Consider the following 12091-nt stretch of genomic DNA (forward strand, 5'->3'; position numbering starts at 1 on the left):
AGTCCCACCGTGTCCCGTGCTCAAAACGTGGGGAAGTTAAACCCCCGGCTACCTCACCCTAACTTATCATTTGTGAACACTTCTTTCTTGTAAATCTTATCCTACACCCGTTGTATTAGTTGTAAGAATTGCCAATAGTTTTGGCATAGGCCCTTTTTATTTTGACAAGACGCCTACTGCCTTATATTTCCTTTGTTGGTCGTAGCTTGCTTCCATTTTAGCTTCAGGTTTAGATTAGGGGTTTTTCCAACCTGCATATTCAGTTTAATAAACACCCTTGAACTTTGATCACCTGTGTCTGTCTATTCTTGATAGCATGTCTTCCTTATAGGTCCCAGCAATTGTCGGGAATTCTCAAGGGTCTTATCAAGGAGTTGATTCCCCAGGTTCTTCTGCAACCGCCTCCAGCGCAGCTGTCATCGCCCCCACCTCCTTTGCCGCTGCCACCTCCTCCGTCAACACCGGCCTCACTGCCTCTGCCTGCACAGCCACAGGAGCCGATGCCAGGGCAGCCACCGCAAGTACCAGCTTCAGGAGACAGAGCATTCACCATCTTCTGGGTCTGCTGTTACTGGTTTGCCACACAAAGCCGGAGAAATCTTGCAAGACACAGATGTTGATGAGGAGGAAATGTCCGCTTCAGCCAAATCATTCCATGTCAGAATGGAGGGGTTGGCAGAGATTCTAGGGGTTCCACAGTCCCAGCAAATGCAGCTTGAGCCAGTTGTCCTGTCGGAGATTCTTTAGCTCAGGGATTCCGCTGCAGAAGGATGTTTTAATGCTAGCCACAGGTATGGTAAAAGCCGCACTCTGTGACGCAGGTTAATGGGCATCTAGATGCGTGCTTTAGGCAGATTGAAAAAGAACCACTAATGCTTTTGGCCCATCCACAGCCGTATTCATCGGTAGTGGCACTTTATTCGAAACCATCTAGCTCAGCAACAGTCTGTTCCTCTTCAACTTGCCTGGCTAAGGTGGACAAACTTTTAGAAGTCTACAGAAGAAAGGTGTACCTCAACTCTGGGCTACACTTTAGACAGTACAATGCAGATGCCAACCTTGCTGCAAACCAAAAACTGTTGAGGGAGATTGGTGATTTTCTCAAGGCTTTACCTTAGGACAGGCGAGCTGCCTTTAGGGCACAGCTTTCGTAGCCTAATGTCGTAGCACAAGACCTCCTTGAATCAACTGTGTTTCATATTGACACAGACCACAAAGTAGTGTGTAGGGGATTGTACATGTGAAGAACATTTTGTATATATGCAACAAAGTGTTCCTCAATGTGCAGGACAGAATTCTAGACCTTCCCTTTGAGGAGTCAGAATTGTTCCATTGCTCAACTGAAGAGGAACTCACTAAGAAAAAAACATGGACGTAAAAAGCCAAGTCCCTGCCTATTTTCACTAAACCAGTGATGAAAACCTACACTCAGTCACAGGGCAGATCTGATCCGAAGTAAAGGTCTTTTTGAGGTTTTAAAGGGTTGCAAGACCGTAGGGCTTGTCAGCTGGACAGGTCTCAGAGTACTTGCAGAAGGAAATGGTGCACGCCCACTAAGGTTTTGTTTACACTTCCCTTCCTCAACCTCAGTCTCTGATACCAAGAAGCAATGATATTCGAGTCTGCGTCCACAACTCTCCTGTTGGGACCAAATTTACTCTTTTAAGCAGCTGGTATCATCTCTTCAGAAACCCATCGGTTCTTGCCCTAGTTTACTCTGGTTTCCATCTCCCACTCCCACCTCATCCCCCAGACTCCCCTCCTGTATTGCAGATGGATTCCCCAGTACTACATGTGGAAATTAATCCGCTCATGAAGGATCAGGCAGTAGAATCCCTGTCATGCCTAGACAGTTGAGGTACACAGAGTTGAGGTACACCTTTCTTCTAATCTTCACAATTTCTAAAGAAAAACAGGCAGGCCGTAGGGTGTGTTGGAACTATCCTATCTGAACCTTTTCCTTCTCCTAGAAAGGTTCAAGATGGTGTCCCCTGTTCATATAGCAGTGTCTCTCTATACGTGAGATTGGATCTGCTCCCTGGATCTGTAGGATGCATATCTTCCATGGCGGGTCAGAAGGAGGATAGTGAAGAGTATCTTCCATTTCAAAAGGTTTTTATTATCCTTTAAAATAAACCCCTATCTGTCCCTAAGCTATGGGTTTGCCCTATCTAACTAACTCTGGTGCTCGTCAGTCATCGGTGAATCCAGAAAGGAAGAGCTGTCCTCTGTCCAAATCTAGTCTACTCTGTCCTTACCACTATTCAGAAATGGGTTTCTTCAGGTTTTCTGATTTGCCTTTGACATGTTGCTTTTCCTTCTGATGCTCCTTCTCTCTCTGTCTTGAGTCTTTACAAATAGTGTTCTTTCCTCTCTTAATGCCCACTCTTTCCTGGCTAGGTCAGTTTATTTCCTACTCTTCTCCATTACTGGAATGAGCTTGGCAGTTCTAATCATTATTTTGCTGTTATATTCTTCTCTTCAGTTCCCGGGACGAGTATGATTGCGCCTGTAATGATTCACACTTGAATTCCACTCTTTCGTTTCACTGGGACGAGTATGATTCATGTACTCTTTATCGCTTCCATCCCTCCTGAATCTCCTGCTGTCCCTGGTACCTCCTTTCCTTGGGGTTAGCGTCACCAGGGCCTGTTTGCAGGACGCGAATTTCTCCTTACTCCGTCAGGTTGGCTTTGCTCTTCTCTCCTTCTCGCCCTCTCCCTCTCTCTGATACTGGACTGTCCGTGGTCTCAGCGCTGTTGCTGGACTGAACAGTACTCGTCACGCGACCACAATAATCGAGCTTCTTCTCTGGGTTTCTCTTTCCCCAGCTTCCCTTGGTATCAGCCGTTACCGTGTCCCGTTTCCATGCCAGCTGTTTCTCTGGTCTGCATGCTGCACTTCTTGGCTTTTCTCATCTTCCACAACCACCAGGTTTCGAATCTCCCGGGCTTCTCTCTCTGTCTTGACTCCTTCTTTTTTTAATGACAGCTGGGCTTTTTCCAGCGTAGTGGTGTAGTCCTTCACTCTCCATTGAGTGTTTGGTATTGCTCGATCACTCTTCTTCTTCTCAGTATTACCAGAGTCAGGTGCTGGAGTGTTCTGCATTACTCAATCACTCTTTTTCTTCTCAGTGTTTGTGATACCAGTTTCTTTTACTTGGATTACTGGTGTTATTCCACAACAGAAAAGAGTAGTGTGTTCTTCAAAGTCTTAAGGTTGTAGTACTGTAGCTGGTTGATTGTGAGGCAATGGGCCTCATTACGAGTCCGGCGGTAACCGCAGCGGTAAAACTGCCTGGTTACCGCCGGACTCGTATTACCATTCCGCCTCCGTGATTTCTGGAATTACCGGGGCATTACAACCCGGTTTCCCAGGAATCACGGAGGCGGAATGGTGTTAATCCACATTCCTATGGGACTCAATGGGAATGGGGGACCATGGAAACACCGGCAGCATCTCTTAATGCTGCTGGTGTTTCCTCGTCCGCCTGCAGGCGGGCGGTGTTAAACCCGCCAGGTCAGACCTGGCGGGAACATCACCTCCAGCCTGCAGGAGTTGTGATTGCCCGGTATGGAAACAACGGTGGCGGCGGATTTACCGCCACCGTTGTTTCCATACCAGGCGATTTGTAATGAGGCCCAATGTTTTAGGGAGTTCCTCTTGGGTTGTCACTTCCAGTACAGAGTGCTCCTGTTTGGACAAAAATCACCCTCTTGTGTCATCACGAAATTGGTGAACACCATCACTTCACCTCTCAGGAACAGGGGGCACCACCTGTATCCTTACCTCTACGACTGGCTGGAGGAGGCACGTTCTTCTTGCCAGAGGTTGTCGGATGTCCTGTTCAAGTTGGGGTTTTCGCTCAATCTGAGCAAGTCAGAGCAAACGCAAACGCAGAACATAATTTACCTGGGTGTCGGGTGGAACACTGTGAAGGGAAAGATGTTCTCCACAAGGGAGGGAGTTGAAGATATTCAAAATGCTGTCAACCACTTTTTGACCAGAGATGCAATGTCAAAATGGTGGTACCAACTCTTGTTAGGGCTCTTAGTTTTATGCATTATGACGGTCTCTCATGCCAGGCTGAGGATCAGGCTGCATTAGATTCACCCGTCAGCATCCTGGGACCAGGAGATTGGGTCCCATGCGGACAGGTTATCCATTCCATTCTTGCTAAATCATGATCTTGTTTGGTGGAAAACAGAGAGCAATGTAATGGCTGGTGCTTCCCTTTGCAGATGGAATACTTGGTACTAGTGACAACAGATTTGTCCCTAGAAGATTGGAGAGCCACCCTGGAAAACAATTCCATTCATGGCTTTGGCCCAAGACGGACAGCCATAATGTTCTGGAGCTCAAGGCTATTGGGTTGGTTCTATTGATTATAGTGGTTCAAGGTTGTTTATTGAACTTTATCAGGGTTGTGAAAAACGCCCATCTAAACTTAAATCTAGGATGGGAGCAAGCTAGAACCATCAAATAATGATAATAATGCAGTCCTAGTGGAGTCTCGTCAAATTAAAAGGGCCTTTGTATTAAAAACCTTTTGCCAATCCTTACCACTAATTTACAAATAGTGTGGGATAATGTTCACAAAAAGAAAGAAGTATTCACAAAATGATAAGTCAGGATGTTTAAGGCGTTGGCCTCCCTTCCCAACGTTTTTGGCATGGGAAAAGGCGGGTAACTTGAGCACAGCACACTTATGGGCTTCTTCGGCACAAGGTTACAGTTCCTTTCACCAACATCAGGTCCTTCTGTGCCAAAAGTGGAGTCTCTTTCATTCAAAGTCTCTTGCTTCAGAGGGCCTGATGCACCAAAACAACAAAAGTTCCTTTCCAAATATTCAAGTCAGGTGCTTTAGTCGTCGCCCGGGATCCCCCTCAGCCAGGCTCAGATCCTTCTTTCAAAATTAGCCTCCCTCAGTCGGGAACGGACCGACTTTAATTCACAGGCATCCCTCAGACAGGTTCACGTTTGCCACAACAATATCTTTGTGGGTGAATTTTACAGTTCGGCCCGGATCCCCCTCTTTTTCGGACTCAGATCCCCTCTTAACCAATCAGTCTCACTCTTCTGGGCTCAGACTAATTTCAGTTTGCAGGTAATCAAACTCTTTCGAATGTGCACAGGATTTGACTCAACCTGCTGCCGGACCACTTCGATTTCACCGTTCAATATTCACATGCTGTGGGGGTACCAAACAGAGACATTTGAGTGAGCATCCACGTGGTGCCAGACCACTCTGTATTTGGTACATAACCGGATTTCATAATGTTCACTCGCTACACCGTTTGTCAGCTGTAATTCCTGGTCTTATGTTTCTTTTCCTTGAGGCTTCTTGAAAGTTGCGATCCTTTTGTGAAAAGGGCATGGATAACCCACTCCTTGTCATCCTCTCTGGTCTCGCTGCCTTTCTCCTCGGTTTAAACTGCCCTCCCTGAATAGCTGCTTCCTCGTGCGTTTGGCCTTGCTCAGAGTGTGCTTTCATGCTCCACCTTTTATCCGTGTGGGGAAGTGTAATGGAAGTCAGGTGTGTGTAATTATCAGTAATTGCCAGACTCTGCCTGACACTTGCGTTGGGACATGTCAGGTATGCGGCTCTGGTATTAGTCGGTTGTCGCTCACGATGAACTGCTTGTGAGAAAGTGTTTGTGTCAGAAAAGGGGCAGGGGAATTTGAGTTTCTAGATATCAAACCTGGTAGGAGGGGAAAAGGTGTCCTAAGGAAGGGGATTCCGTGTCTCACCCTTTGCTGTCCCACTTCCATTCCCCAAAGACCCACCATCCAGGTGATCCTCCCGCACTGGTCCACCCCAGGAACTGGATCCAATAGCAATGGCCGTGTCCTGGCCACCTGAATGATAGATCCCCGGGGACTAGCGGGTGAGACACCTTCATGTTTCTCAGAACTGCTTCTGCGAGTCTCCGGCAGCGTTCTGAGACTTGCTATCGTCGTTCATTGGTCCTTCCTGGAGCTTCTCTTTTCACGGTTGCCATGCTCAAGTCCCCGGGATGCCCAGAGGTTGATTCAGGTAGGTGGCCGTATTGTCCTGCATCCTAGACCATATGCTGCCTGTCTGAGCCCTCTGTGCTCGGCTCCTGACTTTCCTTCTCCAGGTCTGCTGGAGTTGTGTTCTCGGCAGCCACCGGTTCTCCCTCAGCTACTCAGGTGAGGCATATTTAAACTCCTGCACTTCTGCGTCGTATGGTTTAGAGCCAATGGGCTCTCGCAGAAGACTAGACGGCCCAGCATGGATCAACAGAATAATCCTCATACTCCTAGTCCTCTTCTTCCCAGTACTGGTATTGGGTATGAAAATGAGGTCCGATTTCCTTATGCCTTCCGCCTTACTCCAGTCTATCCTATGGTAGGGACTAACTTCACAGTGAAGTATTTGATAGCTCTCGAATAGGGAGGAAGAAGGATTTGGATTTTGCTAAGAGGAAGGGAGTGGAAGAGAAGGGCTATACCGCCTTTTCTGGGAAAGGTCGTCCCTAATCCCATAAGGGGCTTCCCCTCTCATGTGATCCACCCCCTGTGCACCACCCCTACGGGGACTGTTGTACTGTTGATGCACCGCCCTGGCCCCATGGGAAAGGTCTCCCTCCAGGGGAGAATGGTTGACATCCTGAGATTCATCACACTATTGTGTTTTGCATTTCCGTGGACTCCCTGTCTGCAGTGGGTGATTCGCAGATTCAGAACAGCAGGCTGTAGGATATTTCTGATAGCTCCCCGCTGGCCCACTCTGATGTGGTACTCAGATTTACTGCATCTGGCAGTTCAAGGTACTGGTTCCGAAAGAATTGCATCAGTTTCTGGCACGGCAGGAGGTGGCAGTGACGCACCCAGCACCATAGTTGCTGGCTCTAGTGGCCTGGATGATCAACTGACTTTAGGTCACTTTGAGCGATCTAGACAAAATGTACCAATTATCCAATGTGCAAGAAAGGAATTAACGAGAGCCCAACACAGAAGCAAATGGACTCGGTTCTACTTCTGGGCTATAGATAATGGGCAAGATCTTGTTACCTGTCCCCTAAATGATGTCCAGTCATTCTCGGCTTACCTCGCACAGTCAGGGGTGCATGTTAACACTTGCCGCACTAGCTATTGGAACATTCAAAAAATTCAGAAGTGATAATCTTCTCTGTTGCCAGATCCGATCATAAAAAAACCCACTAGATCTGTGGAGGATGTTTCCTCCAATCCATCGGCCACATCTTGTATGGGATTTAAATGTGATGTTAACTGTTTTAGCTCATAAACTTTTTGAACCCATGGCATCGGTGGACATTAAATGGGTCACAATGAAAATATTCTTGTCGTTAGCTTTAACATTAGTGCGAAGAATTTGAGAGATTCAGGCTTTGTCAGTGTATGACCCAGTCACACTTTTTCAAAGGGATATGGTGGTCCTTGGAACACTCTAAATTTCTGCCTAAAGTAGTATCTCCATTCTATATCAACTAGGAGAGAAGTATACCAGTCTTTTTCCCATATCCACATTCTGATGCAGAGAGAACTCTACACTCTCTTGACCTCCACAGAGTACTTGTTTTACATACGTAGAACAAAATTGTTCCGAAATTATGATGCGCTAGTCATGACTTTTGAGGGCTCCTCACAAAGCATGCATGCAGCAAAGGCATCCATAGCCGGATGGATGGGTTTGGCAATCACTGCAGCATACAAAGCACAGAATAAGGCGGTCCCAATACGGATACATGTGGATGCTGTGAGGGTAAAGGCAACGGATGTGGCTTTCCAAAGATATGCATCTTGGGATGTAATTAGCAAAGCAGCTACCCGAGCATCACCACCTGCGTTCTGGAAGCATCACTGCCTGGTCATCAGTACCAGATCTGATGCAGCTTTCGGGCAAGCGGTGTTGAAAATGAAAAATCTATTTGCTAGCAAGGGATCATAAAAAATCCTCTGCATGGTTTAAGGGTTACGTTGGAATCACCCATACAGTATGGAGGAAAGGCGACAGGGCGTGGGAGTAATAAAATGTTACTCACCGTAGTGACTAGAATACTGCAATTCCATAGTCCCCTTTCCTCCATACGACCCACCTTCCAACCCCCTCTAAATAAAGCAACCAAGTGGCGTCTAAAGCCAAGAATTAATGGTGCCTGATGCATAAAAGGGGGACTGAGGTGAGGCGACCTGAGGGCGGGGCTAGCTGGGTGTGGTCACGACCCATGGCACTGCACGCTCCAGAAAGTTAGAAGGGGAACCACAATGTTTTCGCTGGTAAAAGGTTCCGGTCCTGTTCCCAAACAGGGTCGCCCACACGGTATGGAGTAAAGGGGTCTATGGACTAGGAGTATTCTAGTCACTACGATGAGTAACATTTTATTATAAGGTGTGTTAGCTGTGAAAGTTTTAGGTTTTAGTGATGAACCATAGCAAGTCTTCCAAGCACATGCAAGTCATTATTAGTTAGGCAGCATATCGGCTTCATGGCGCAGAGCTCCTAGGCCCTTGCATTAGTAATTCTGATTGGCTCCCACAGCTAAAATTGATTTACTTAGTGTGAAAGGAAATCGATAGGACCATGTATTCTAGTGTGCAGCCAAAGCCCAAATGTGGCAAGTTAATGAAGGAAAGTGTGAATTCATGACTGCTTTCGCATCTTGTGTTTGCCTGCAATGAAGCCTGCTAAAATGTTAATGCAACCATCCACAATGAATAGGTGGCCAACAAATGTTTGAAAAGATGTATGATTTGGATTGGAGGTTCATTTGGCATTCGGTTTCCAATAGTCATTTAAGAATGAGAAACCTGTGCATAATGTTTGTCAATTGCTGGGAGGAGTTCCAACGCCTCGAGAAGCAAACTAAACCTGAGGACTACTTATGGAAGCTGTGGCTGAGGCAGCCGCTCAACATCACACTTAAGGCAAAGCTGGTGTCCTGTAGACACCAGCCTTCTCAACTAACCAAAGGCAGCTATGAGTGGCAACTTGACCCAGCAGGACCAACTGGTTACAAGACTCCAAACCCTCTATGATTTGCAGATTTCTTTGCATAGCCTGACATGAAGAGGTAAGAGGACCATGCAATCAAGTGCTACTAACAACTAGACTCAAAAGCCTACTTTACTGAAAGGTTCCCTCAAACCAAGAATTCTTCCTGTAAGACCCCAGGGAATCTGAGATACCTCAGGCCTCCAGTCAGCATCACAGGGGAATTGTATGCATGTACTGGCTATTTGATGTGTCATTTGCTACTTGATAGCTGCACCATACACTAGCATCAGAACTCCTTTGCTCCAACTAAGCAACACTTCTGGTAACTCTAAAGCCTTCTTTCTGTGGACAAACCTCTTCTCCTCATTGGACTCATTGTTGCTTTATCAGGAACTATCTGAAACAATTTCTGCACTTTATAACAGCTTGCGGCTCTTCTCCTAGCACTGCAAGTGCTTGCCTGATGTCTTTACAATGAGGCATTGATTTGTGTGGGACAGGTTTATTCCATTTAGAAGAAACCCTGACTATGCGGAATATCCTAACTTGGTCAGTCTTGGTGTCTGGAGGGCTCCAGTTTAACCCTAAACTCTCCTGCTGATCCAAGCTTGGCAGGCCAATGAGCTATTGATTTTACAGAGTTACCTGTAAGTCCTCATTACCCTTATCCCTTCCAAAGATCTATTTTCAATAACATAGTGTTTGGACTCACTCTTAGTATAAAGTTTTTACTGTGCTTTTCAAACACTCTGCTCCTCTCTTGAGGGTGCTAGTTTGGCTGCTCTGCTGTTGACCACTAGGAGAATCGGGTGGACTTGAGTAATCCTATTGCCTAGCCGTGGGTATACCCCTATCACACCCTGAACACAAGAGCAGAAAGGAATACTCTTAACATTAATTAGGGACCAATTCAAACCAAAACAGCCTTTGCAGCTTTGCAGCAAAAATGGGTCAATAAAAGGGTATTTGCAGTTCAGAGGGATTTATTAGAGGTGATGCTGGGATTGGTCCATGTACCAGCCAGTCAGCCAGGTTTGGATCTAGTTTTAGTCAAGGGTGGAGGCCGATTGTCGAGAAGGATACCTATGGCCTGGTACTCCTGATTTTGTAGGCACTTCTAGTAGGGTTGTTGGGATATTTTGATTATCACCAAAAATGATATATGTACCCATTTAAATTTGGGCTTTGGTAGCCCACTTTATAAACTGGCTATTGATATTCTCTGCTATTATCCCTCCTTGGTAGATCTTGAACCTTCTGTCCCATTATGGTTGCGACTCCATTACAGAATTATCTATGTCCAATATAGTGCATAAAGCTTAGCCAGAAAACCAGAACAAGTTGGAACTCTCACTGAGCAATTATTTGGAAGGGGTTCATACCACAAACTCTTGAAATTGTTCGGAAAGTGCCCTAGAAAAGCTAGTCTTTTCTCCAAGAGAACACGTTAGCCCACCAAGGGAAACGGAAAAAGCAAGAATATTACAGGACTACTTACGTGAGAGGAAGGGGGCAGGACCTGCATCTTAGGACCTTTTTTGTTGCTCAAAAGGAGGCACATGGCTCCAAAGTTCAAGTTGAATCTGTGTTCTCTCTGCTCCCTGCACCAGGCATTGGAATGTTTCACAAATAACACATAATACGTTGGCAGTATAGCAATAGATCACTTTCATTTGTACTTCACCAGAAGTGTTTTCTGCATCAGCATGCTCTCTTAAATTCCAAGGAACAGGGGATGGTCTATAGCAAATTGTTGCAGAAGGGTAGCTTTCAGGTAAAAGATGTGTGGCAGAAGGGTGTTTGGAATGCAACAGTGAAGGCAGGGTTGGCTTTGACTGTGCGTGGTGGCAGGACTTCTCAGGGCATGGGATGGTAGCTCTAATGGACAGGGCAGTGGAATCTGAGCTGGAATGTTGCACAGAGTAGTGGAGACAAGGCAGGAGGAAGCATATAGCAGCAAAGGTAGTGCTGAATGCAGCAGGGCAGTGGTGCAAAAGTGAGGCTGGACACAGCAGGTGTCAATATGTATCCTGTGCCGGGGAAAGACAGTAACTCTGGATAAGACAGTAGTGGAAGCAGGTTTGGTAGAACAGCATAGTGGAGTCGAAGTTGTGTTGCAAGTTTGGAGGGAAAGGGCTCTTTATGCAATGTTGAAGGACTCAAGGACAGTCTAGGCCAAAAGTGGAGAAGACCAGTCTGTTAGGATTCTACAGGACAATGGAAGCACAGCTCAACTTTGCCCAGGCCAATGGAAATGGAGCCTGTGGGCATGGGTCAGTAGAGGATGAGTGGCAAAGGTAAGGCTGGAGACACTACAGGGCAGTGCAGATATGACTGAAAGCTTTGCAGTGTAGAAATGGGAGCCCAAGAATACTGTGGAGGCCGAGCTGTAGGGGATAGGACACTGGGGGCAGATTTTCATGGACTGTATTCTCTTCTGGGCATGCGGTATAGGGCAGAGAAGTAGGCTAAGTAGGCTAATCGGTCATGAATGCAGGACTGGATTCTTCACAGAACACTGGAGGTAGGGCTTGTGGGCAATGGCAGGTGTAGAGGCTGCACAGGGAGTTGTAGATGAGGTTGGAGACTGCGCTCGCAGTAAAATCTGAGCTGGAGAGAACAGGAAAATTGTTTCAGGAATGGAGAAGGGAGACGGTGCTGGGAGCAGAGCCAGTCGCTGCACATAGCAGATTAAAGAAATTACGGGGACTGGAAAGCAGGAAAGGAATTAACAGGATGGTGTAGGCAATTCGGAAACTGCATAGGGCATCGTAGGCAGCCGGGCTGAAAGGTTTTGAGTTGGCTACACAGGGTACTGGAGACAGAGATCGAGCCATTACAGCCAAGTAGAGGCAGGGCTATAACCTATGCTGCGCAGGTCAATGGAAAAACTGCTGTAGCAGGCATTCCAGTAGAGATGGGGAGGAAGGCTGCAGTCATCTGGATGTCACAATGCCGTGAAGATTGGACTGCAGAGAGAATACATGAGGACAGGGCAGCACAAGGAGGCCTGGCAGTGACAAGACCGTAGACCCATGGTTTCTGGCTACCATGAGACTGAGCTGGAGGCTGCATTGGACAGTGTAGTTGGTGTTGGCGAGATCAGAA

General features: G+C 46.8%; 1 protein-coding gene across 4 annotated transcripts in view; it reads left to right on the plus strand.

The window, feature by feature from the left end:
- The window catches only part of MED11 (mediator complex subunit 11), a 213460-nt gene that overhangs the window by 172405 nt on the left and 28964 nt on the right, over window positions 1–12091 (plus strand). The gene's annotated exons all lie outside the window — the stretch shown is intronic.

This window comes from Ambystoma mexicanum, chromosome 1p (genome assembly GCF_040938575.1).
Source record: "Ambystoma mexicanum isolate Mex_15411 chromosome 1p, UKY_AmexF1_1, whole genome shotgun sequence".
Lineage (NCBI taxonomy): Eukaryota > Metazoa > Chordata > Amphibia > Caudata > Ambystomatidae > Ambystoma > Ambystoma mexicanum.